This window comes from Bos grunniens, chromosome 9 (assembly GCF_055505025.1).
Source record: "Bos grunniens cultivar Pamir isolate PY7600 chromosome 9, Bosgru_T2T1.0, whole genome shotgun sequence".
In the NCBI taxonomy this organism is placed as follows: domain Eukaryota; kingdom Metazoa; phylum Chordata; class Mammalia; order Artiodactyla; family Bovidae; genus Bos; species Bos grunniens.
The window spans coordinates 23,042,838-23,069,967 of NC_141173.1; the positions used below are offsets into that span (position 1 = coordinate 23,042,838).

The window sequence follows — 27,130 nt, forward strand, 5'->3', positions numbered from 1 at the left end:
AGGAAAAACAGGGTGTTTTGGTATTCCAAAGGGCTGAGAAATAACTTGAGATCTTTATCAGGAATATGGCAGATGATTTCTTAAAATCAGAGGATGCTGACTCCTGAAAGCTAGTGAGTCCTAAACTTGTGGAACTGTAAGTAATCATACAATATGGATACTGCAATTCTATCTCATGCTTTGAAAGTTAGCCTGTGTGTCAAACAATTGTAAATACTTTGCTTATCATGGACAATAGAACTACAAAAATGTCCTGAAAGGAATATTGGTACAAATCAGGGTAAATTTTGATTACTTTTAAGTGTTTAATTTATAAGCATTGCACTCACTATTTCCAAAGTCCTGAAAAATTAGTTGAGAATGACTATAGATGATGGCCATGGAATATGTGGTCATTCCTGGATATCTTTTAAAATACTTTTTAAACCTCCAAAATATGTTCTACTATGTCACTACTCCTATTTCAGAGGTACCACCTAGTTCAGGGTCTCATCACCTATCATCTTAACCATCCCAAAGCCTTCCTAGTTTTCTTTCCTCTAATCTCTTACCTCACTCAATCCATTCTACATAATATTGTGAAGTAAGTCATTCTAAAACACTATTACAAAATGTTTCAAATGTAAAATGAAACTTTACTATACATACTGTTATACTATCCATTTATTTTCTCTCTCTTCAAGGTTTAATTATTGTTTACCAAAGTAATATATTTAATAATTTAAGAACCAGAAAATATTACAAAGCTTATAATGGAGACAGCTTTCTCCTGCTTTATCCCTTTGTGTTCCCAATTGCTGCTCCCCAGAAGAAACTGTTTTCAAGTATCTTACAGGTTTCTACTGGTATTATTTGATATGATATGCTTAAAATAACAGTATATATGCTTATATACTGTTATTTTAAGATTTCCCAATATTAGACATTGCCTGTTGATTCTCTATCTGAAGGATAGGGATTTATTTCAATTAAACATGCCTTGCTCCCATCCTTTCTGGAAATATTTGGGGATATATCAATGGATAAGACCAAGTCCCCATCCCTAGGAACTTACATTCATTCTGGTGTGAAAAAATAAAAAACAGACAAGTAGCCAAATAATTGGAGAATTCCAGAAAGTGATCCATGACACGAAAAAAATTAAGCAGAGGAAAGAATACATGTTCCCTTCCTCCACTCACCCAATATAGTTCTAATAAAATGTTTGATGCTTGCATGGGTATAACCAGATAAGTATTACTCAGCACTGCAGCATAAATTATATTATGATTAACTTTCACTTATTGTATAACTATTTTCTCTGAGTCTGAAAGGGCCTTGTTATTGCATTTCCTTAGTTTTTCAGGTACCGAGAATGAATTTATTCCTAAACATGCTGCCAGGACTACAAAATGTCTCTCGAGATGATCCAGTACTACAGCTAATCTCTCAGTTTCTCTTCCTCCTCCTCCTCTTCCTCTGGGTCCCTTCTGAGACCCAGGTCCTCTTTCTCCAGCGCTGTCTGGGAGCTTTCCAGGCCTGTAGCACAGCTGTCACCCTGGGGTCTCCTTTATCACCTTCCAGGATCTCCCTCTGATCTGCTCTTCGGTACATCGTCTCCTTTCCTGGACACCACATCCTCCTCGTTCTTTAGCCTTCTGGTAGCTTCTTGAGAAACAGTGCGCAGGAAGTGAATGTCTGCAGCCTTATATGATTGACATGCTTCTCTTCCGCTCTGCTCCTTGCCGAGAGCCTGGTATAGAACTCTAGGCAGGAAATGATTTTTCCTTGGAAGTCAGGAATGATTGCTGTGCATCGAGTGCTATTGAGAATTCTGATGACGTTCTTGTTCCCAGTCCTGGGTGTGTGACCTGGAAGAATTAGGGTTCTAAAATTTCAGAATAATTGGGGTTTTGCAAGATTTTTTTTTTCTTTTTATGGAGAGGCAAAAATGTGTGGTGATTAGGAGCACAGATTTTAGAGCCAAACTGCTGGGTCTGTCACTTAACTACCTCTCTACTTTGCAAGGTACTCAACTTTTCTATGCCTCTGTTGGCTGTAAAATGAGGTTAATACTAGTACCCCCATCACAGGGTCTTGGGGAGGATAAGAGGAATACTTCAAAATGTATAGAACCATGCTGGGCACAAATGCTCTCTGTAAACACTAGCCATTCTTATTATGTTATTACTATTAACTTATTTCTTTATTGCACTGGTTATTTAGTAGACTATTTTAATTTGGAAACTCAAACTTTCACAGTTGGGACATCTGCTTTTATTATTTCTTTTGTAATTTCCTTTCACTTTCTTCACACTTTTTTCCTGGAATCCTTATTATCAAATTTCCTCAATGTTATATTTCAATCCACCGGCAATCATATTTTAAATATTCAATATTTTTGTCATATTTTTTGAATATGTGTATGTATGTGTGTATATATATACATACACACATATGTATATTTATGTATATATAGTATGCATGGATGTATACTATATGTGCTTGTGTGTGTTCACCACTCAGTCACATCCAACTCTTTGCAACCCCATGGACGGTGACCCACTAGGCTCCTCTGTCCATGGGATTTGTCAGGCAAGAATACTGGAGTGGGTAGCCATTCCCTTCTTCAGAGGATCTTTCCAACTCAGAGATCGAAACTGGGTCTCCTGCATTGCAGACAGATTCTTTTATGTCTGAGCCACCAGGGAAACACTTACATATGTGTGTGTGTTAGTTGCTCAGTCGTGTCCGACTCTGTGACCCCATGGACTGTAGCCCATCAGACTCCCCTGGCCGTGGGATTTCCCAGGCAAGAATCCTGGAGTGGGTTGCCATTTCCTTCTCCAGGAGATCTTCCCCACCCAGGGATCAAACCTGGGTCTCCTGGATTGCAGACAGATTCTTCACCATCTGAGCCACCAGGGAAGCCCTACCCTTTTGTATACTATATATGTATTATATATATATGCATAGTATATTATATATATATATGTGTGTGTGTGTGTGTGTGTGTGTGTGTGTAAAGCTTTTGAACTTTCCAGGTGGCTCGGTGGGTAAAAAATCTGCCTGCAATGGGGGAGATGTAGGAGACAAGGATTCCACCTCTGGGTTGGGAAGAGCCCCTGGAGGAGGGCATAGCCACCTGTTCCAGTATTCATGCCTAAAGAATCCCAAGGACAGAGGAGCCTGGCAGGCTATAGTCCATAGGGTCTCAAAGAGTAGGACACTACTGAAGTGACTAAGTGCATATAAAGTTTTTAAATGAATTTAGTATTTTGTCTTTTCTTCCTGAAGATATTTCTTAAAAGGTTTATTTTTATTGTTAAAATTTCTTGCTGCTTTTTTTTTTTTTTTCTATTTTGTTGAAGGCTTTTCTTTGGTGATTCTTGAATGTCTATTCATACTAAAAGTAAGGCTGTTAAGCTCTAGGACTTGTCAACCAGTGAGCTTTGTTGTAGGGAGACTGGGTCAGAGTTGAATCCCCTGAAGAGACAGGTGGGCCCCTGTAAATGTCAGTTTCTGTAGATCTTTGTCTTTGAGCTGGTCAGTGTTTTCTAGTCTATTGCCTGGGAGTATAGTGTGGCTATAGTGTTCTGGGAGCTAAGATGTGGCAGGAAAGGAAGGGAAATGTTTTTCATGTAGATTCTCACACAATCCTCTTGCTTTTAACACATGGGACCTAATTAAACTTAAAAACTTTTGCATAGTAAGGGAAACCATAAACAAAACAAAAAGACAATCTACAGATTGAGAGAAAATACTTGCAAGTGATGCAACTGACAAGGGATTCATTTCCAAAGTAAACAAATAGCTCATGCAGTTCAATATCAAAAAATCAAACAATCCAACTGAAAAACTGGCAGTAGACCTAAGTAGACATTTTTGCAAAGAAGACATACTGCTGGCCAATAGATACATGAAAAAATGCTCAATATTGTTAATGATCAGAGAAATGCAAATCAAAACTACAATGAGGTATCACTTCACACTGGTCAGAATGGCTGCCATCAAAAAGTCTACAAATAATAAATGCTGAAGAGGGTGTGGAGAAAACGGAACCCTCTGACACTGTTGGTGGGAATGTAAATTGGTGCAGCTACAATGGAAAAATAATATGGAGGTTCCTTACAAAGTTAAAACTAGATCCAGCAATCCCATTCCTGGGAATATACCAAGAAAAGATGAAAACTCTAATTTGAAAAGATATACACACCCCAAAGTCATTGCAAAGCTATTTACAATAGCCAAGACATGGAAGCAACCTGAATATCCATTGATAGATGAGTGGATAAAGAAGATGTGGTACACATATACAATGGAATATTAACATTACTCTGCAATAAAAAGAATTAAATAATACCATTGGCAACAACAAGGATGAACCTAGAGATCATTATAACAAGTAAAGTAAGTCTGAGAAAGACAAATACCATATAATATCACTTTTATGTGGAATCTTACAAAATGATACAAATGAACTCATTTACAAAACAGAAATATTAACAAATTCACAAACATAGAAAACAAGCTTACAGTTACCAAAAGGGAAAGGGTGAGAAGGGATAAATTAGGAGTCTGAGATTAACATACATATACTACTTATAAAGTAGATAAACAACAAGGCTCTACTGTGTAGCACAGGGAACTATACTCAATATCTTGTAATAAACTATAAGAGAAAAGAATCTGAAAGAGAATGAAAAAAATATATATGTATATGCATAACTGAATCACTTTGTTGTATATCTAAAACACAGTAAATCAACTATAGTTCAAAAAAAAAAAAAGTCTCCCTTGGATGTGAGAATTGGATTATAAAGAAAGCTGAGTGCCAAAAAATTGATGCTTTTGAACTGTGGTGTTGGAGAAGACTCTTGAGAGTCCCTTGGACTGCAAGGAGATCCAACCAGTCCATCCTAAAGGAGACCAGTCCTGACTATTCATTGGAAGGACTGATGCTGAAGCTGAAACTCCAATACTTTGGCCACCTGATGTGAAGAACCAACTCACTGGAAAAGACCCTGATGCTGGGAAAGATTGAAGGCAGGAGGAGAAGGGGACAACAGGGGATAAGATGGTTGGATGGCATCACCGATGCTATGGACATGAGTTTGAGTAGGCTCTGGGAGTTGGTGATGGACAGGGAACCTGGCATGCTGTAGTCCATGGGGTCGCAAAGAGTCGGACATGACTGAGCTACTTGTACTGAACCCTTATTTCTAAAATGGTGTCTCCTGGGTTCAATCTCTCCACCCTCTCTAGGATGGATGTAGGTTTTGTGGGGTCTCAAGCTTACATCATTTGGAGGACCCTCTTCTGGACAAATATAAAATTATGAAGCACAATTACATAGAAGGCCTTGGAAGGGACCCGCGTGTGGGCAGCCCCAGGCCTAGGCTTTAGTAGCCTCAGGATCAGGCTGGATCTGCATCCTGCCTTCTCCCAGACGCTGGAGGGATATGCCTGATGTTACTGGCTGCAGAGGGCATCTGGAGTCTTATTGTCACTTACTGTCGTTCAACTGATTCTTTTTAGCTCCATCCCGCACCCTGGTTCTTCAGGGATAACCAGTGTCTTCGTATCTTGGAGCTTCAAGGTATTTATGGTTCAGCTGGTCCACTTCTTGTGGCGGGGTGCGGGCGGGGGGGCATCTCTCACTGCAGGCATTTGGGCTTCTGTTTCTCTGCAGAGCTAAATCTCACCATTCAGTCGTGTACTTTCCACCTTCTAGAACCACGTGGCTGTCTCTTGGCTGCTATTATTACCTACCTTGTTCTCTTTGTCATAGTGGGTTTATTCCTTTTTTCATTCTACTGCTGCCATTGATGAGGAGCTTTAGGAGAGTACAGAAATAAACAGGCTCAATTTGCTATGTTTAATCGAAAGTCTTATTCTGACCTCAGATAATTTATATTTGTCATTAACACTACTGTTGTATTTTATTCATTCAAGTAAGTCAGGTGGTGCTAGTGGTAAAGAACCTGCCTGCCAATTCAGGAGATGTAAGAGACCTGGGTTTGATCCCTGGGTTGGGAAGAGCTCCTGGAGGAGGAAATGGCAACCCACTCCAGTATTCTTGCCTGGAGAATTTCATATACAGAGGAGTCTATTGGACTACAGTCCATAGGGCTGAAAAGGGTACGACACGACTCAAGTGACTTAGCACACATGCACACATTCTAAAACTAAACATTTGCTATACTGTACATTTGAAACATAAATGCTTCCATGTTCTCATAATCTGGTACATTCTGAGACAATAAATGAGGCTAGTGTGTGGATTAATCAAACTGAATATTCTGTAAAGGAGAATATACCAGAAAATGTCCACAATTTTTTAAAACAAAATATTAATAAAGGAGTCTATAAAATCCTTATGTTTTATGAAAAAATATTTAGTCTAGTTTATTCTTCTAGATGGTGTTCAATAAATGTTTGTTAAACAAATAAATGCTCCCAGAAATAGTCCATCTCATCCACTCAGATGACTTCATTTCTATTTAAATGCTTCCTTTTCCAAACGACTCTCCAAACTCTTGGTGAATGAAATGTAGAAATATTTATGGTTAGTTTTCCCAAACTATGCTCCTTGGAATCTCAAATTTGCAAGAATACTTTAAGAAAATCATGTGGGGCCAAGAACATTTTATAAACTCTAAGTTCAACAAATTTCTTTACATTAAGGACTCCTTAGGGTCTTAACTATGTTAATATGAATTGTGAATCCTTTAGAGGGGGATCATGATAAGTATTTCTCAAATTTATTTCTTACCAATCCCATTTAGACAGCATACGATTTATTCCTTCCAGAGAAAATTGCATCAAAATACAGATTAGAACATTTTTTGTCAATAGTGAAAGTGAAGCTGCTCAGTCTGACTCTTTGCAACTCCACGGACTGTAGACTGCCAGGCTCCTCCACCCATGTGTCAACAGTGGGTTTCCTAATTTTGGACCTGGAAAAGACCTCCTTTTCATCCTGAGGAGGAGGTTTTTTTCCTCCCATGCCAACTCTATTCTAGATCTTAATCCCTCAGCATTACCTCGCCTTGAAACTCTCTGGAATATCAGACTGACTGTCTTCCCACAGGATCTAAATGATGCAGAGTGAAATAAAGCCTGTGTCAGAGAACCTTTGATAAGAGTTATTGGGGGAAAAAGCAGAAATGAACAGAAGAAAACAGTGGGGTGGATTCCCAGGTGACACTAGCGGTAAAGAATCTGCCTGCCAAGGCAGAGGCGTAAGAGACCCAGGTTCAATCCCTGGGTCGGGAAGATTCCCTGGAGGAAGACATGGCAACCCACTCCAGTATTCTTGCCTGAAAGATTCCATGGACAGAAGAGCCCAGCAGGCTGTAGGCCATGGAGTCATAGAGTCGGACGCAACTGAGAGCAGCACTATGTATGCATTTCTTTTACACAAAGATGTTCTATACTCTGCTCTGTACCTTGTTTTGAGAAAATCAGGTAAAAACCTAACATATCTTGGAGATTTTTATAGATTGAATTGGGTCCCCCAAAAGACATGCTGAACTCCTAACCCCCAGTATCTTAGAAAGTGAACTTATTTGGAAATAAAGTCATTGTAGATGTAAATAAAGTTAAGATGAGGTCACAGTGGAGTAGATTAGCCCTTAATCCAATGTGACTGGTGTCCTTACAGTAGGAGGACGTACATGCACGGTGACACTGTGATGTGGTGACTGACATCAGAGGCAGACAAGGGAGTGATGTGGCTGCAAGCTGAGGCATGCCAGGGCTTTGCTACAAATAATCACCAGAAGCTAAGATCAGGCAAGGCACCATTTTCTAAGTTTCAGAGGGAGCAGGGCCCTGCCAACACCTTGATTTTGGAACTTGTAGCATCCAGAACTGTGAACAATACCTTTCCATTGTTTTAAGCCACAGTTTGTACCTCTTTTTTCCAACAGTCCTAGATCTTTCCAAATCAATGGAGAGATGCTTCATTCTATTTGACACGTATATAGTATTTAACTGCATGGCTGGACAATGATTTTTTTTTTAAATTTCATTTATTTCATTCATTAGGCCATGTAGCATGGTTTGTGGAATCTTAGTTTCCTGACCAGGGATTGAACCCAGGCCATAGCAATGAAAGCACCAAGTCCTAATCACTTGACCGCCAGGGAATTTATTTATTTAGCTCTCTACTGACAAACATTTCAGTGTTTAACTTTGTCATTAGAAACAACACAAAGCAAATAACTATATATATATATAAATATAGTTATAAAACATAACTTATTATAACTTACAGCTATATTAACATATAATATATTATATATATAGTATACTATAGTATAATAGAGCTTCCCTGGTGGCTCAGATGGTAAAGAATCTGTCTGCAAGACAGGAGACCTGAGTTCAATCCCTGGGTCTGGAAGATCTCCTGCAGAAGGGAGTGGCTACCCCCTCCAGTATTCCTTGCCTGGAGAATTCCATGAACAGAGGAGCCTGGCGGGCTACTGTCCATGGGGTTGCAAAGAGTAGGATACGACTGAGTGAATTTCACAACACGATAGTATAGTATAGTTATGTTAATAACTATATATTAACATATAACTATATACACCATATACTATAGTATGTGTGTGTGTGTGTGTGTGTGTATATATATATATATATATATATATATATAAAATTATATATGTCATTTCAAACAAATGTGAGACTATCCTGAGATAAACGCACAGGAGTGGTGGATACTTAAACTGAAATAAGATGTTTTGTACGTTAACAAGTAAGAAATTATTATGACTTGAATAACCTTAAGTTTCCACAAACAGAGAGTATAATAAAATGGTGCTTAAGCCAATAACGATGCTAAATGGCATAGCTTTGTCCTGACTTCTCCCCCATCTCTCTCCCTAACTGTCCCCCTGCTGTGTGACCTTTCAGACAAGCCTCCTTTCTTTTCTCTGGATCTCTGCTGCACTTGAATTTTCAGGGTTTTTTTTCTTTTTTTTAAATTGTTGTATACTTGATTTACAACACCGTGTTAATTTCTACTGTATTGCAAAGTGATTCAGATTTATATGTATATTCACACACACACACACATATATATATATTCTTTTATATATTCTTTTTCATTGTGGTTTATCACATGATATTGACTATATCCCTGAGCTATAGTAGAATCTTGTTGTTTGAGTTTTTAGTACTTTAATGTTTAATTTTTAAAATAAAATTTAATATTTAATATTTTAAGGTAGATATGAGAAGAAAATTACAAAAAAACTTATGAGAGTAATTGCCCTATATAAAGACAGGAATTTCCATGTTTTTGCCTGCTTTGGTTACTTTATTATGCCCTTCATCCACACTCTATCCTCACTAACACACACACAGACACACACAGCTGCACTGGGTAGTGTCTGTTTCTCACACTTGTCGTCATGGATTTAGTAGTTTCTTACTGTCTCCTTTATATTTGCCACAATAGTTAGCCTACTGTCTTTTCCACAGATGTTACTATCTGACTTATAAGTATCTACCCAGTGCTTTCGTATGCTAAATTTTTCATCAGTGAAAATTCTCTATCTTCTAAAGGCAGCCTGAGGATTTACTTTTATGGAGTACAGTTTCTGTGAACCTCATTCTTCCTCTTTCTTGTTTTCTCAGAACAGAATAATGGTTGGGGATACATATTTTTAACCAACATATTTTAAATAATCAGTACAAGATACATTTAATTGTCACAGCTAATCCATGCTGCTGCTGCTGCTAAGTCGCTTCAGTCGTGTCCAACTCTGCGTGACCCCATAGATGGCAGCCCACCAGGCTCCCGTCCCTGGGATTCTCCAGGCAAGAACACTGGAGTGGGTTGCCATTGCCTTCTCCAATGCATGAAAGTGAAACGTGAAAGTGAAGTCACTCAGTCATGTCCTACTCTTAGTGACCCCATGGAACGCAGCCTACCAGGCTCCTCTGTCCATGGGATTTTCCAGGCAAGAGTACTGGAGTGGGGTGCCATTGCCTTCTCCCAATCCATGAAGAGAGCCCCATAAAGTAAGGAGGTAATTTACCTTTATTTCCTAAATCATGAAAGCTTTTCTTTCTAGAAAGGGTTTAGGATTGGGACTCTGGTAATGTGGTTATTATTCTTAGTATCCTCAGCCATGTTACCTGCCAAGAATCGTTGGAGCTAAGAGTAGGCTGTTTATATGATATAATTGGTAAAGTGCTGGGAAGAGGCCTAAGTCTTCACAGGTCTCCCCTAGAGCATTCCAAAGTACTTATATTCCTACCTTCAGCATCAAAGCTTTCTCTTCCTCAAATGTAAATAGCCTGAAGGGATATCATAATAAACCATTATCAGAAATCAGCAACTCAGTGGGAATGGGTCTTTTAGATTCTTTTCCTGATAAGACTAGTTGGCCAAGAAGAAAGTGAGAATTCAGTCAAAACGTTTTCACTGAAGTGAGCTGAGTCCTGTGTTATCGCTGTCGTCATGAGAGAGAAAAGGCTGGCCAGTTACACGGCCCCCATCACTCTCTCCACTGACCAGGAGACTAGAGCTCTTTTGTAAAGAGGAACTACCGGGATTGGAGAGATCTAGGGAACTGGGTTACAAGGATCTTCTTCACTTGCGTGCAGGGTCAAATGGATCATGAAAAGGTAGCTGTTAAGTTCTTCTAAAGTTTCAGCATGACAAGTTGATGATTCTGGTAAAGCTCAAAATGGCATCTGGCAGTCAGAATGGTTCATCACATTTTTAAAAACATAATAATTTTGGAAGCGCCTGTTTTTGAACCAAGCTGTGTAGTGAGATGAAAGTATTCTGTACTCTGCTCAGTTTTCCCTTCTCCCCACTTCTTTGATCATGTGGGTCTACCAGTCTCCATCTACTACCAGGGGCTATTTGACTTCCTTGATGAATATTTATGGATAACAAAGTAGTCACTGTTTTCCACCGGGTCTTACTGATGCTAATTCCCAAACCTGAGATCTACTTGGGGATTGACCGCCTGGTTCGTTGAGATAGACAGGTGTTTGTCTGTCTCTCTTTTCAAGTCTCACATGATTAGAAAAACTGTTGGAAGGAGGTGATCTAGGTAGACCTGCCCAGACTCTCAGCCACATCTTTCAAGAATTTATGTTCATTTCAGAAGCAGTAAAGAATTACAAATTGAAAAACTGAAAGCGCTCCATGGAGGAAATAACTTACTTTGCTTGAGAACAGCCAACAAATTGCAGGTGCTTTCATAAATTAGATTCACCCATCGTTGTTTCAACTCAAGTATTACTTTCTGTTATTGATTTATTGAACTTGTCATATTATCTCTTTGTGAAATTTATCCGTTATGAAACAATCTTATCTAAGTAAAGAACTCTCCGCTTCTTACAGTAGTATTTTTATTCAGTTACTGGCCCTTTCTCTTCCACCTAAAAACATGCACAAGCCTCTCTCCATCCTAAAATTTAAAAAAATTCCTTCTTGGCGCTATTTCCTATCTAGTGAATGGTTCACGTCCCTCTTCTTTATGGTAGACTTCTTGAGAAGCCCTTATGTCCTAACTTCCCATTTTCTCTCTAACTGACTGCAATAGTATCATTAATAATAACAATAGCTAATATTCCTTGAGTGAATGATGTGTGCCAGGCACTGTGCAGCTTATATGTATTATCCAGTTTAAATCTTCCAAGCATCCAATGCAGTAGGTATCATCAGCAGCCCTGTTGATACAGACGAGAAGACAGAGGCTTAGAGGGTGTTTGTGTGTTGCTCACTCAGACAACAGAGTGGGTGGCAACAGAGCAACTCTAGTTTCCTCCTGGAGATGCTGTCTCCATCACTGTTGCAATGCACAATGTGTACTGTCTCTAACAACTTCTTGCAACCAATCATAGCCTAATCATCATATCCATGGGTGTACAGTCTTCATTCTGCTCTTTCTTCCCACAGCAGCTGCCATTGTTGGAACTTTGGACTTTGCTACATCCTTCATTTCTATGATAATGTACAATTGTTGCTTCTACGTTTCTAACTATTTGACTTTCTGATTTGTCCTCCCATTCTCTCTAAAATGTTGGATTTTCCTTCTTCTTTTCAGTGTCTCCCTTGGGTGATCTCAATGACTCCTATGTTCTCAGTGATCAACTCAGTTCAAATTCCACTGTCCCTTTCTCCTGAACTCCAGGTTCATCTGTACTTACAGGTACTAGAAATACACAAGTCAAATTTCATTATGTTTCCTTTAAAGCCTGTTTCTCCCTCTACATTTCCTCCATCATTTAAAACATAGATTATCTAACACACAAGCTGAAGAATGGGGGAAAGGTTTTCTTTTTTTTTTTTTTACATTTATTTCTTTTTCACGCCTGCATTTAATTGGTTACTATATCCTGTGTATTCTGAGTTTTTAATTTAAAAATTTGTCCATTCATTTCCATTACCATTCCTGCTGCTTTAACTCAGACTCTTACCCTATATTATCCCTTTTGAGGTCAAGTATTGTGTGTTGTACTTCATAGTAGTCCCTACAATAGCTAGCCCAATTTTGTACACAGATATAGATTATCAGGCACTTGTTCAGTGATAAAGTGAAATAAAAGTGAAAGTGAAGTCGCTCATTCATGTCTGACTCTTTGCAACCCCATGGACTGTAGCTCACCAAGCTCTTCCACCCAGGCAATTTTCCAGGCAAGAGTACTGGAGTGGGTTGTCATTTTCTTCTCCAGGGGATCTTCCTGACCCAGGGATCAAACCTGGGTCTCTCGCATTGCAGGCAGACACTTTACCGTCTGAGCCACCAGGGATAGATGAATATCTATTCAACACTTAACATTTCATGAAGATTATTCTACTGTCTAGTATTTACATAGAACTTGCTTTCATCAGACATGATTCTAAATACTTTAGCTGTATTACCTTAGCTAATCTTCACAAATTTATTCTGAAGTAGGTACAATTATTATGCCTGTTTTATAGATGCGGAAACAGAGAGAGGAACTGAATTGCTCAAGTTTATACAGCTAACAAATGGCAGAGCTGGAGTAAGATCACAGTCTGGCTTCAAATTCATGCTGTTAGCCATTGTTCTTCCTTGTTGTTTTAGTTGCTAAGTCATGTCCAACTCTTTTGTGACTTCATGAACTGTAGACGCCAGGCTCCTCTGTCCATGGGATTTCCCAGGCAAGAACACTGGAGTGGGTTCATAGTTCCTACTCCAAGGGATTTCCCAACCCAGAGATTGAATCCAAGTCTCCTGCTTGGCAGGTGGATTCTTTACCACTGAGCCACCAGGGAAGCCCATTGTACTTTCTTATGCTTCCCTTTGTTCTGCTTCTGTGTATCAGACTGAGATCCCTATTATTTTCCATTAACAATTTTGATTTTTTTGTCCACTTCCTGTTAGATCTGATTAGACTGTCATTATTTTTATACTGCAATTTGGCTGACAGAGAGCTTTTTCTTAGATTCAGGAAAGTGTCAGTAATGTCATTTTCTTGTTCACTGGCTTTTATAGATCAGCAGTATTTTCATTATGAAATTTCCTTGCAAAATCTTTTCAACAAGTGGGAAGCCGCTGTAGAGCACAGGGAGCTCAGCTCTGTGATTTGTGATGACCTACAGGCGTGGAATGGGGGTGGAAGGGAGGCTCAAGAGAGAGGGGATATATGTATACTTACAGCCGATTCCCATTGTTGTACAGCAGAAACAAATGCAACATTGTAATGCAATTATACTCCAATTAAAAACTAAATTAAAAGGGAATCTTTCAGAAATAGAAACTAGTCTACTGCAGCCAGCCAATGAAAATATAACATTCAATAGAAAAGAAAAATCTTTTCAAAAGGGGTATCCATTATATGAGTGCTCGTTAACTAGAGCATGTAGTACATATGTTCATTTCCCTGACTTCTTGGGTTCCCTCAAGGGAAGGACTAAGTGCAAGTCATTTTCTGGGGAGCTGACCCTCGGAAGCACAGGGAGGGAGCAACGCAGTGAGATACAGGGTGTGATAATGATGCCGCTCTGGGCTCAACCCCAATAGTGACCTTCAGAGAAGCCAGGTGAGATATACCTCAGAATCCCGTGCCTGGATGCAGTGCGGCTGCGGCACTTAGACACCAACTTCCAGTCCCCGAGGGTTGATGGATGTCCCTGGCTGCTTTCCATCCCCTTGACTCCTGGGTTGCCACTATCTTTGGCAGAGCAAACTCCTGTGGTGCTGGAGAACCGGGAGGAAGAAGAGAGACATTGGTGGTGCTAGAGGTGGGAAGTTTTTAGATGGCTGCCAACTGCATCTAAGGTGAACTCAGGTGGGTCTGGCAGGTATGGGGCATGGTACCTACAGTCTCTGCTACACCTGGTGAAAGTGAAGTTGCTCAGTCGTATCCGACTCTTTGTGACCCTGTGGACTGTAGCTTACCAGGTTCCTCTGTCCATGGGTTTTCCAGGCAAGAATACTGGAGTGGGTTGCCATTTCCTTCTCCAGGAGATCTTCCTGACCCAGGGATTGAACCCAGGTCTCCCACATTGTAGGCAGACGCTTTACCCTCTGAACCACCAGGGAAGTCCAAACCCTAACCTTCTCCATTTGGTGAAGGTCAGGATTAAGGTCAGAATTAGGACACTCTGATAAACTGAAAGGATTAGGACACTCTGATGAAGCAAACTAAGAAAGGAGGGCGCCAGCATCTATTTCTTCCTTTCTTTCCTCAGGATGTATTGAGTACCATATTTTGGCAATCATGTATTAAACATTAGCAGTAATTTCTTTAACATTTTCAGGCTTCCCAGGTGGTGTTGGTGGTAAAGAACCCACCTGCAATGCAGGAGACAGAAAGAGACACAGGTTCAATCCCTGGGTTGGGAAGATTCCCTGGAGGAGGGCACGGCAATTCTAGTATTCCTGCCTGGAGAATCCCATGGACAGAAGAGCCTGGCAGGCTGCAGTCCATGGGTTTGCAAAGAGTTGGACACGACTGAAGCTACTTAGCACACATGCAATATTTCCTTTCCACATTTAGAAGAGTATCTCGTCTGTCTCTTGGGAGCCTGCCAGGTGTTACAGGCTCCAGCAGCCTTTGTGCTTCCAATGCAAAACTGTGGGTTTCTGCATACTCTTCAAGGACAAGTGTCAGAATATTCTGGAGACCTCTGGAGGGCGCTGAAACACCAAGGAGCCCTCTTACAAAAAGTGTTGCAGGGAGCTGCTGACTATTCAAGAAAATGAACTAGAGGAAGACGATGATACCTTATTTACATATATGTTGATCTATAGGTTGGCACAATTCTATACTTGAATTTAAGAAAAATTAATTGAATAATCTGACATTCTAATGACATTGATTAGGTAACTCCTATATGCCAAATCTCTGTAAAAAGTGGTATGAGTTATAAAAAGGTGAGTGAAAGTCAGTGTCTTACTTACAATACATTAGAAGGAGTGAACATTACATATAAGCAACCATAAAGCAAGGTGGAAAGTGATAAGATCCATAAAAAAAAATACCATGAGCTGTGAAAATTCTAAGATAGAAAAATTATTTCTGCACCAAGCAATCTATTATTTCTTATGGTAATATTAATAGCTAAGCCTAGCCCAAATGTCCTGGAAATTTCATTAAATGTGGCCTACTTGCTGGCCCACTTGCCAGCCCGCTAGTTGGAGTTTAATAATAAGCAGACTTGGGCTTAGAAAAGACAGACAGGTCCCAGATGGGCCTTTAACTCAGTGATAACTGCACTGGTCTCTAAAAATGCTCTCAAGAGGAAAAGCAAAGTCCTTCTCTAATTCTTAATTATAAAAAAATCTAACATCATGTGGTCTACTTTTAAGCCACAAACTTTTAGGTATACAAAAGGAACACTGGAAACAAAAATTGTGCGTTATTTGTATTGACAAAACTATTGTTGAGTTTTCTTGACCATGAAAACATTTTTCTCAACAAAGCTTTTATCATAAAATAGAACTGTTAGGTGTTTTTTTTCTTAACCAAAAGTCAATTTTTTAATGAAATTATGCACATGAAAGAGTCTATAACAGATATTTTAATAGAAAACCAAGTTCAGCAAAACTATTGAGAATTACAGTAAATAATATTTCATGCTCAAATAAGTAGGAACTCAGTATTTTTCATATTGGGTACAACTTGTGATCACTAAGTATATTTTTTCATTCTGTCCAAAGACTAAAAAAAAAAATGTTATAATGAATTGCCTGTGATAACATCTATTCATTACATTATCCACATACAGCATGTATTAGACAGGTCTTTAAAAACACATTTCAGTCACAATCTCCAAATTAGTATTTACATATAATTATATCGGAGAAGGCAATGGCAACCCACTCCAGTACTCTTCCCTGGAAAATCCCATGGACAGAGGAGCCTGATAAGCTGCAGTCATGGGGTCACTAAGAGTTGGACACGACTGTGCAACTTCGTTTTCACTTTTCACTTTCATGCATTGGAGAAGGAAATGGCAACCCACTCTAGTGTTATTGCCTGGAGAATCCCAGGGACAGTGGAGCCTGGTGGGCTGCTGTCTCTGGGGTTGCACAGAGTTGGACACGACTGAAGCGACTTAGCAGCAGCAGCAGCAGCAGCATACAAGGTTATGGGAGGAACTTGCGGCTCAGATGGTAAGGAGTCCACCTGCAATGAAGGAGACCCGGGTTCAATCCCTGGGTCAGGAAGATCCCCTTGACAAGAGAATGGCAACCCACTCCAGTATTCCTGTCTGGAGAATTCCATGGACAGAGGAGCCTGGTGGGCTACAGTCTATGGGGTTAGAAAGAGTTGGACTCAACTGAGCGACTTACACTTTTACTTTCATGCATAGTTATATTTAATTAAATATAATTACAATTTCATATTTCATTATGTGAACCTGATAAGTGACTTTCCTGGTGGCGCAGTGGATAAGAATCCGCCTGCCAATGCAGAGGACATGGGTTCAATCCCTGGTTCGGGCAGATTCCACACACCGCAAAGCAACTAAGTCCAGAGAACCACAAATATGAAGTCTGTTCCCTAGAGCCTGTAAGCTACAGCTCCTGAAGCCTGCGTGCTTAGAGCCTGTGCTCTGCTTCAAGAGGAGCCATTGCAATGAGAAGCCTGCACTCTGCAGCGAGGAATAGCCACCCCCACTCACTGCCACTAGAGAAAGCCCACAGAAAGCAATGAAGACCCAGTGCAGCCAAAAATAAATAAATAAATAAAATTATTTAAAAAAACTTCTCCTAACACCCAAATATGGAAGTATCAAGCTAAATTCCATTGTTTGATACAATGAATATTGCAATAGTGAATGTATATCATGGGAAGTCTATTATTATTTTTTAACATTTTTTCCCCCATGGAGTACTTGTTTTCCTTTAGGAAAAACAGTAAGAGAAAGATCAGTTTGCATGAAAAGCGATGTTATATAATCTCTAAAGCTTTTTCTGAAAACTTAAAAAATTATTCTAAAAGTCCTATTAGTTAGGAAGCCATCAGATTGATCATTTAGGTACTTCAAACTACACTAAGATTAAAGTAGATGATTGAGAACTTGTAATTAGTTTGTAATTCATCCATCCATCCAGCCCTTCAATAAGTGCTTTCCTTGACACTGAAAATACAAAGAAGGAAGGACTATAGTCTGATGTAAAAGTCTACCATGTAAACAAATAATTATCATACATGAGGAGTCATAACTTGCTGGGTATTGCAGAGGACGGGTCAGTACATGCTATTTGAGGCCAACACGTGTCAAGAAGAAGCTGGTGTTAAGCCAAGTATGAGAGAATAAATCTGAGTTTACCAGGCAGGTGTAGAAAATGTGTGTGTGGAAAGTCCTCTGAGCAGAGTGTTGAATGCTCAGAAAATAAAAAGAAAAAAAAATATGACAGGTTTCAATTCAGTTCAGTCACTCAGTCATGTCCGACTCCGTGCGACCCCATGAATCGCAGCACGCCAGGCCTCCCTGTCCATCACCAACTCCCGGAGTTCACTCAAACTCATGTCCATCGAGTCAGTGATGCCATCCAGCCATCTCATCCTCTGTCGTCCCCTTCTCCTCCTGCCCCCAATCCCTCCCAGCATCAGAGTCTTTTCCAATGAGTCAACTCTTCGCACGAGGTGGCCAAAGTACTGGAGTTTCAGCTTTAGCACCATTCCTTCCAAAGAAATCCCAGGTTTAGGGAACCATAAACTGAACGGTATTGCAGGAGAATGGAATACAAGGAGTAGTTTCAGGCAAGTGGTGTGAGAGGCTTCAGTATTATACTAAAGGTCCATTATCTTACTCTGGAGGTAAGGAGCAGAGTAATTAGGGCATTGAGCAGGAAATGAACTGCTCAGAATTTTGCCTTTCGAAAGACCTCACCTGTGATAGTGTGAAGCGTAAGTTAGAAGACAGACAGACTGGAAGTACTGGTTTTTGTACATGTATTTCTACTCTCTATATGAAATGTCTTTGGTCCTTCCAGATCCACCTATATTCACATCAGGTTCTTTAATCTGTGAGATTGGAAGTTTTACACTTCCACAAATTTCTCCCAGGACTCTCTTATTTATGGTCATTATTATGTCTGAAACTTACTTGCCCAATGGTGTTTCTTTTTAATTAAAAAATTTTGCTATTATTTTAACAGTTTTGAGATATAATTTACATACTAAATAATCTATTTAAAATACTAAATTAATTTTTTTGGATACTCACACAGTTACGAAGCCATCACCAAAATCAAATCAATTTTAGAACATTTCCATCACTTCCCCAAAGGAATCTGTATGCATTAGCAGACACTCCCTATTTCCCCCACTACCAGTTCTAGCTTTTGGCAACCACTCATCTACTTTCTGTCTCTATAGATATGCCTACACTTGATATTTCATAAAAATGGAATCATACAATATGTGACCCCTTTTGACTACCTTTTTAATATAGCATGATATTTATGATTCATTCATGTTATAGCATGTGTTAGTCTTTCATTTTTATTGTCAAATAATATATCATTTATTGACATGTTTATTGTCAAATAATGTACCATGAAAATATTGACATTATTATAAAGAAATATGACTTTCACTTTTCACACTCCTACAATACTTGTTTATAATTTACCAGTTGTTAAAGATTTGGGAACAATGTCCAAACACTGTTCAAAGTGTGAAAACACTTTTTGGCTAGTATGCCTAATGCTGCTATGAACATTCATTTATGAATTTTCATGGGGACATATGTATTCCTTTCTCTTGGGTATTTACCTAAGGGTGCAATTGCTGAGTCACGTGATAATCTTTTACTCAACATTTTGAGGAGCTGCCAAACTGTTTTGCACAGCAGCTGCATCATTTAACGTTCCCACCAGCAGTGTCCAAGGGCTCCAGTTTCTCTAAATCCTCACCAACGCTTGTCATTACTTGTCTTTCTGAGTACAGCCATCCTAGTGGGCTGGAAGCATTATCTCACTGTGCTTTTATTTTGCATTTTCCTAATAGCCAATGACACTGAGCCTCTTCTCAAGGGCTTATTGGCTATCTGTATATCTTCTTTCGGAGAAGGCAATGGCACCCCCCTCCCGGTACTCTTGTCTGGAAAATCCCATGGACGGAGGAGCCTGGTAGGCTGCAGTCCATGGGGTCGCTAAGAGCCGGACATGGCTGAGTGACTTCACTTTTACTTTTCACTTGCCAGGAATGGCAATTCAGATATTTTGCCCATTTAAAAAGCAGGTTTGTCTTTTTGTTGCTGAGTTGTAAGAGTTCCTTGCATATTCCAGATATAAATCTGTTATCAGATACATGATTTATATACATTTTCTTCCATTCTGGGAGTTATTGTCTCAATTTCTTGGTAGTGTTCTTTGAATCATAAAAATGTTTAGTTTTGATGAAATTTGATAGATTTTTTTTGTTATTAATACTGTTGGTGCTTTTGGTGTCATATCTAAAAGACTTCCCCTAACCCAATGATACAAAGATTTATTCCTATTTTTTTTCTAAGAGTTTTTTAGTTTAATCTCTTATATTTACTTCTGTGATCCATTTGGAGTTAAATTTTTTTGTATGTAGGTAAAGAGGGAAACCAACTTCAATTCATTGGCATGTGGATATCTAATTGTAGCCGTACCATCTGTTGAAAGACAATTCTTTCCCTTTAAATGGTCTTGGCATCCTTGTCAAAAACCAACCAAACTTAAAGGTGAGGGTTTATATACGGACTCTCAGTTCTATTTCACTGATCTATAAATCTATCCTCATGAAATCACCACTCTCTCTTTTTCTTTTTATTGGAGTATAGTTGATTTACAATGTTGTGTTAATTTCTGCTGAACAGCAAAGTGATTCAGATGCACACACACATTCTTTTTTATGTCCTTTTCAATTATGGTTTATCACAGGATATTGAATATAGTTCCCGGTGCTATACAGCAGGACCCTTGTTGTTCATCCGTTCTGTATATATTTGTATCTGCTAATCCCAAACTCCCACTGTCCCTTCCCCACTCTCCTTGGCAACTACAGGTCTGTTTTCTGTGTCTGCATCACCACACTCTCTTGATTAATGCAGTTGCATGATACGACTTGAAGTTGTCAGGTGCCTGAGTCCTCCAACTTTGTTCTTTCTCAAGATCATTTTGGCTATTCTGGGTCTCTTGCATTTTTTAAAATACTTTTAGGATCAACTTGTCAATGTTTGTAAAAATCTCGAATGAGAATTTAATAGGGACTGTTTTGAATGTGCAGATCAACCTGTAGAATACTGTCATCTTACTATTAAGTTTTATGAGCAAGGGATTTCTATCCACTTATTTGGATCTCCTTATTTCAGCAACGTTTTGTAGATTTCCCCACTAACTTTACTGAGATATAATTGAGGTATAAAATTATATATATTTAAAGTATACAATGTGATGATTATATACATAGGTCATGAAATCATTACCACAATCAATTAACACATCCATCAACTTGCATAATTACTTTTTTATGTGTGGTCTATAAGATCTATTCACATACTCACCATGCTGTGATCCTCATAATGTATTCATCTTATAACAGTAAGTTTGTACTCTTTGAATAACATCTCATTTCCACCACTCTCAGACTCTGGCAACCAACATTCTACTCTGTGGGTCTATGAAATACAAACTTTTTTATTCCATATATAAGCAACACCATGTGGTATTTATTTTTTCTGTCTCACTTATTTCACTTAGCATATGCCCTCCCAGGTGTATCTATGTTGTCACAAATGGCAGAATTTACTTTTATTTTATGGCAAATAATAGTCCCTTGTGTATATATACCACATTCTATTTATTTATATGCTGCTGAACAGTTAGACTGTTCACATCTTGGCTACTTGTGAATTATGCTGCGATGATCATGGGAGTGTAGAAATCTCTTTGAGATACTGATTTCATTTTCTTCAACTATATACAAAAAAGCAGAACAGTGGGATCATTTTAATTTTTAAGCTTAAAAAATTTTTTAATTTAAAAATGTTTTTGAGGGAACTCCATATTGTTTTACATAATGGCTGCACCAATTCTCATTCCCACCTAACAATGTACGAGGGTTTCCTCCTGCACTGTTGGTGGGAATGTGACTTGATGCAGCCACTTTGCAGAATAGTATGAAGGTTCCATAAAAATATAATCTCTAATCATATGATCCTGCAATCTCAATCCTGGGCATATATCTAAAGAAAACTCTTTGAAAAACCACAAGCACCCCAATGTTCAATGCAGCACTATTTGCAATAGCCAAGACATGGAAGCAACCTGTGTCCATCAGAAGATAAATGGATAAAGATGATGTGGTATATATACAACAGAATATTACTCAGCCATGAAAATGAATGGAATAATGCTATCTGCCACAACATGGATGGACCTAGAGATCGCCATACCAAGTAAAGTCACACAGGAAAAGACGGGTATCATATGATACCACTTATATGTGGAATCAAAAACAGTGATACAAATGCAATTATTTTCAAAACAGAAACAGACCAACAGTTATAGAAAACAAACTTGTGCTTACCAAAGGGGAAAGGTGCAAGGGGAAGATAAATTAAGAATATGGGGTTAACTACACATACTACTATATATAAGGAAAACAAACAACAAGGACCTTCTGTATAGCACAGGGAACTATATTCAATATCTTATAATCTATAATGGAAAAGAATCTGAAAAACAGTATGTGTGTGTGTATGTATGTGTACATATATATATATAACTGAATCATTTTACTGTGCACTTAACACAGCATTGCAAATCAACAACACCTCAATAAAAAAGAAGGCAATGGCACCCCACTCCAGTACTCTTGCCTGGAAAATCCCATGGATGCAGGAGCCTGGGAGGCTGCCGTCCATGGGGTCTCTAAGAGTTGGACACGACTGAGCGACTTCACTTTCATTTTTCACTTTCATGCATTGGAGAAGGAAATGGCAACCCACTCCAGTGTTCTTGCCTGGAGAATCCCAGGGACAGGGGAGCTTGGTGGACTGCCGTCTATGGGGTCACACAGAGTCGGACACGGCTGAAGCGACTTAGCAGCAGCAGCAATAAAAAAAGAAATGTTACCTTCTTTTCTATTTTTGGAAAAATTTATGAAAAATTATAACTCTTATTTTAGTGTTTGGTATAAATTACCTGTGATGCTGCCTGGTCATTGGCTTTCCCTTGTGAAATGTTTTTTGATTATTAACGAAGTCTCTTTACATGTTAGAAGTCTATTCAGATTTTCTATTTCTTTTTGAGGCAGATTTAGTAACTTGTGTCTTTTTAGAAAATTTTCAATTCATCTAAATTACCTCTTTTATTGGTACACTCTTATTCATAGCATTCTTTCATGATTCTTTTTATTTTTGTAAGGTTGGTGATAGTGTGCTCTCTTGCATTTCTGATTTTAGTAATTGGAATCTTTTTAAAGTTTTATCAAGTCTGTTGACCTTGAAGAACTAACTCTAGCTTTTGTTGATTTTCTTTATTATTTTATCCGTTTCATTTATTTCAGTTCTAATCATTATTTCTCCTTTATCCTTGCTTTGGGTTTAATTTGATCCTCTTTTTCCAGTATCTTAAAAAAAAATTATTTTTATTTAATTGGCTGTGCCAGGTCTTAGTTGTGGCATGTGGGAACTAGTTCCCTGACCAGGGATCAAACCGAGCCTCCCTGGATTGGGAGCACAATGTCTTAGCCACTGGGCCACTGCAGAAGTCCTCCCAGTATCTTACTGCTACTGCTAAGTCACTTCAGTCATGTCCGACTCTGTGCGACCCCATAGATGGAAGCCCACCAGGCTCCTCTGTCCTTGGGATTCTCCAGGCAAGAACATTGGAGTGGGTTGCCATTTCCTTCTCCAGTATCTTAAGTGAAATGTTTAATCATTGTTTGAGATTGTTTCTTTTTTTCCTCGCTATGCAGGTGTTTGTTGTTCAATCGCTAAGTTGTATCTGACTCTTTGTGAACCCATGAACTGCAGCACACTAGGCTTCCCTGTCCTTCGCTATCTCCTGGAGTTTGATCAAACTCATGTCCACCAAGTCACTGATGCCACCCAACCATCTCATCCTCTGTCATCCCCTTCTCCTCCTGCCCTCAATCTTTCCCAGCATCAGGGTCTTTTCCAGTGAATCTGCTCTTTATATCAGGTGGCCAATGTATTGGAACTTCAGCTTCAGCAATAGTCCTTCCAAGGGCAGGAGAAGAGGACAACAGAAGGTGAGATGGTTGGATGGCATCATCAGATCAATGGACATAAGTCTGTGCAAACTCCAGGAGATAGTGAAGGACAGTGAAGCCTGGTGTGCTGCAATCCACTGGGTCACAAAGAGTCCAACACAACTCAGTGACTGAACAGCAACAGCAACATCTTAGAAATGAAGACACAGACTCAAATGACTATGTGACTTGTCCAGTGTCACATAGTTAATGAAACTATCCTAATTGCTTTTTCTGTAATGGAACTATCCTAATTGCTTTTTGTTCTATTATTGCATAATGATATATCATCTTAGAGGAACATTAATATTATATGATAATTTTTTCATATTTGAAAATTTACTCATATACTTCATATTTTCAGCCAATAAATATTGACTGCCCACTTGTCAAAAAAAAAAAAAAAAAAAAGGTTGATTTCCTTCAGGATTGACTGGTTGGATCTCTTTGCAGTACCTGGGACTCTTAAGAGTCTTTTCCAGCACCACAGTTCAAAAGCATCAGTTCTTCGGTGCTCAGCCTTCTTTATGGTCCAACTCTCACATCCATACATGACTACTAGAAAAACCATAGCTTTGACTATACAGACCTTTGTTGGTAAAGTGATGTCTCTGCTTTTTAATATGCTGCCTAGGTTTGTCATAGCTTTTCTTCCAAGGAGCAAGTGTCTTTTAATTTCATGGCTGCAGTTACCATCTACAGTAATTTTGGAGCCCAAGAAAATAAAATCTGTCACTGTTTCCATTGTTTCTCCATCTATTTACCATGAAGTAATGTGATCACAAGTAGGTGTTTACAACTATAAATTTCTCCCTAAGAATTTCTTAGCTTCCCTGGTAGCTCAGGTGGTAAAGAATCCACCTGCAATGCAGACATAGGTTCAACCCCTGTGTTGGGAAGAGATACCTGGAGAAGGGAATGGCAACCCACTCCAGTATTCTTGCCTGGAGAATTCCACAGACAGGGGAAACCTGGTGGGTTACAGTCCATGGAGTTGCAAAGAGTTTGACAGAACTGAGTGACTAACATGCATACATATGAGAATGGCTTAAATTACATCTTGTACATTTTAGTATATTATATTTTCATTTTCACTCATTCATCCTAAAATATTTTCTAATTTTTCTTTTGACTTCCTCTTTGACCCATTGGTCATTTAGTAGTGTACTGGTTAAATTCCTCATTATTTGTTAATATCCCATATTTCTTTTTGTTATTAATTTCTAATTTCCACTGTGATCAGATAAGTACTTTCTATAATTTCAATCCATTTAAATTTATTGAGGATTTTTTTATAGCCTAGCATAGTCTATCCTCGGAGAAGGCAATGGCACCCCACTCAAGTACTTTGCCTGGAAAATCCCATGGATGGAGGAGCCTGGTAGGCTGCAGTCCATGGGGTCGCTAAGAGTCGGACACGACTGAGCGACTTCCCTTTCACTTCACTTTCTCTTTTCACTTTCATGCCTTGGAGAAGGAAATGGCAACCCACTCCAGTGTTCTTGCCTGGAGAATCCCAGGGATGGGGGAGCCTGGTGGCTGCTGTCTGTGGGATCACACAGAGTCGGACACGACTGAAATGACTTAGCAGCATAGTCTATCCTGAGCACATACTCAGACAAATGTGTGTTCTGATGTTGTTGGGTGAAATTTTCTATAGATGTCCATCAGACTGTTTTGCATATAATGTTTAAGATTTCCATTTACTTTGTTGATAGTCTACTTTGATGTTCTATCCATTATGGGGGAAGGTAGTGAACTCATGAATTGTTTTTGCCAAATTGTCTATTTTTCCTTACATTTCTGTTTGTTTTTATTTCATGTATTTCAGAGTTCTGATGTTGAGGGCATATAGGTCTATAGTTATTATAACATTCTGATAGTTTGACTCTTTCATTATAAATATCCCACTTTATCTCTAGTACCATTTTCTTTTCATTTTAAAGTCTATTATATTTGATATTATTGTAGTCACTCTAGCTTTCCTTGGTTGCTGTTTACATGATTTTATCTTTTTCCATTCTTTTATTTTCAATCTATTTGTATCTTGGAACCTAAGAAGCTTCTTCTGTAGACAGTAAATAGTTGGGTCATGTTTCCTATCCAATTTGACGATTTCTGCCTATTTATTGGATTATTTAACCCATTTGCATTTAATATTATTATTATAGATGGATTTATGTCTTTCATTAAAATTTTTATTTTCTACTGTCTAATGTAATGACTGTTTAATGTCCATCTAGAGCAGAGACATTACTTTGCCAACAAAGGTCCATCTAGTCAAAGCTATGGTTTTTCCAGTAGTCATGTTTGGATGTGAGAGTTGGACTATAAAGAAAGTTGAGCACTGAAGAATTGATGCTTTTGAACTGTGGTGTTGGAGAAGACTCTTGAGAGTCCCTTGGACTGCAAGGAGATCCAACCAGTCCATTCTGAAGGAGATCAGTCCTGAATATTCATTGGAAAGACTGATGTTGAAGCTGAAACTCCAATACTTTGGCCACCTGATGCGAAGAGCTGACTCATTTGAAAAGACCCTGATGCTGGGAAAGATTGAAGGTGGGAGGAGAAGGGGACGACAGAGGATGAGATGGTTGGATGGCATCACTGACTCAGTGGACATGAGTTTGAGTAAACTCCAGGAGTTGGTGATGGACAGGGAAGCCTGGCATGCTGCAGTCCATGGGGTCGAAAAGAGTCGGACATGACTGAGCAACTGAACTGAACTGAACTAATGTCTTTTTGTTTCTGTTCCCCCTACTGCTCTATTTTGAATTAAGTGAATATTTTCTAGGGTAGTACTTTAATTACTGTGATTACTTTTTCACTATTTTTAAACTTATTGTTAGTGATTGCTCTAGGGGTTACTATGTACATATTATCAGAATCTATTTCAGATTTAAACATACTTAACTACAGTGTGATATAGAAACATTACTTCCATGCAGTGTTAGTCTCTCTTTCCCCTTTCCCACTATGATTGTTATACATGTCACATGTATATATGCTATTAATCCACCAATAGTACTATCTTATATAGTTTTATATGTATTAAACAGGCTGAGAAAAGATGGGAACAAGTTTATTAGAGTTTGTTAGAGTAAACGTTCTAATTACTGATTTTGGTTTCCTATGTATGTTCTAAGGATTCAAGTTACCATCAGGGGTCCTTTCCTTAGTACAACACAGCTTTGCTCTCATCTACCTTCTTGATGTTGTTATTGTCAAATATATTACATTTCTATATGTTCTGGTCCGACAGTACAATTACAAGCAAAATATACAATTGTACTTTAAATTAGTTAAGAAAAGAAATATGAAGATATATTCATTTATACCATCTTATAACTAGAATGAATTATTGTGTTTATTGAAAAAGCTAAGTTTAAAATAAAAGATTGAATATTGTGTGGCTCCATCCACCCACTTCCTAACTCATATG

The 27,130-nt window shown here is 38.7% G+C and overlaps 1 long non-coding RNA gene across 1 annotated transcript in view; it reads right to left on the bottom strand.

The window, feature by feature from the left end:
- Positions 1-4,409: 4,409 nt before the first annotated feature.
- LOC147365672 (uncharacterized) overlaps positions 4,410-27,130 on the bottom strand; it is a 33,245-nt gene continuing 10,524 nt past the window's right edge. The window contains exons 2-3 of the long non-coding RNA XR_015132650.1: positions 14,034-14,180; positions 4,410-5,815 (exon numbers count right to left, since the gene is read on the bottom strand). This is a non-coding gene — a long non-coding RNA (uncharacterized LOC147365672). The remainder of the gene's footprint in view (positions 5,816-14,033; positions 14,181-27,130) is intronic.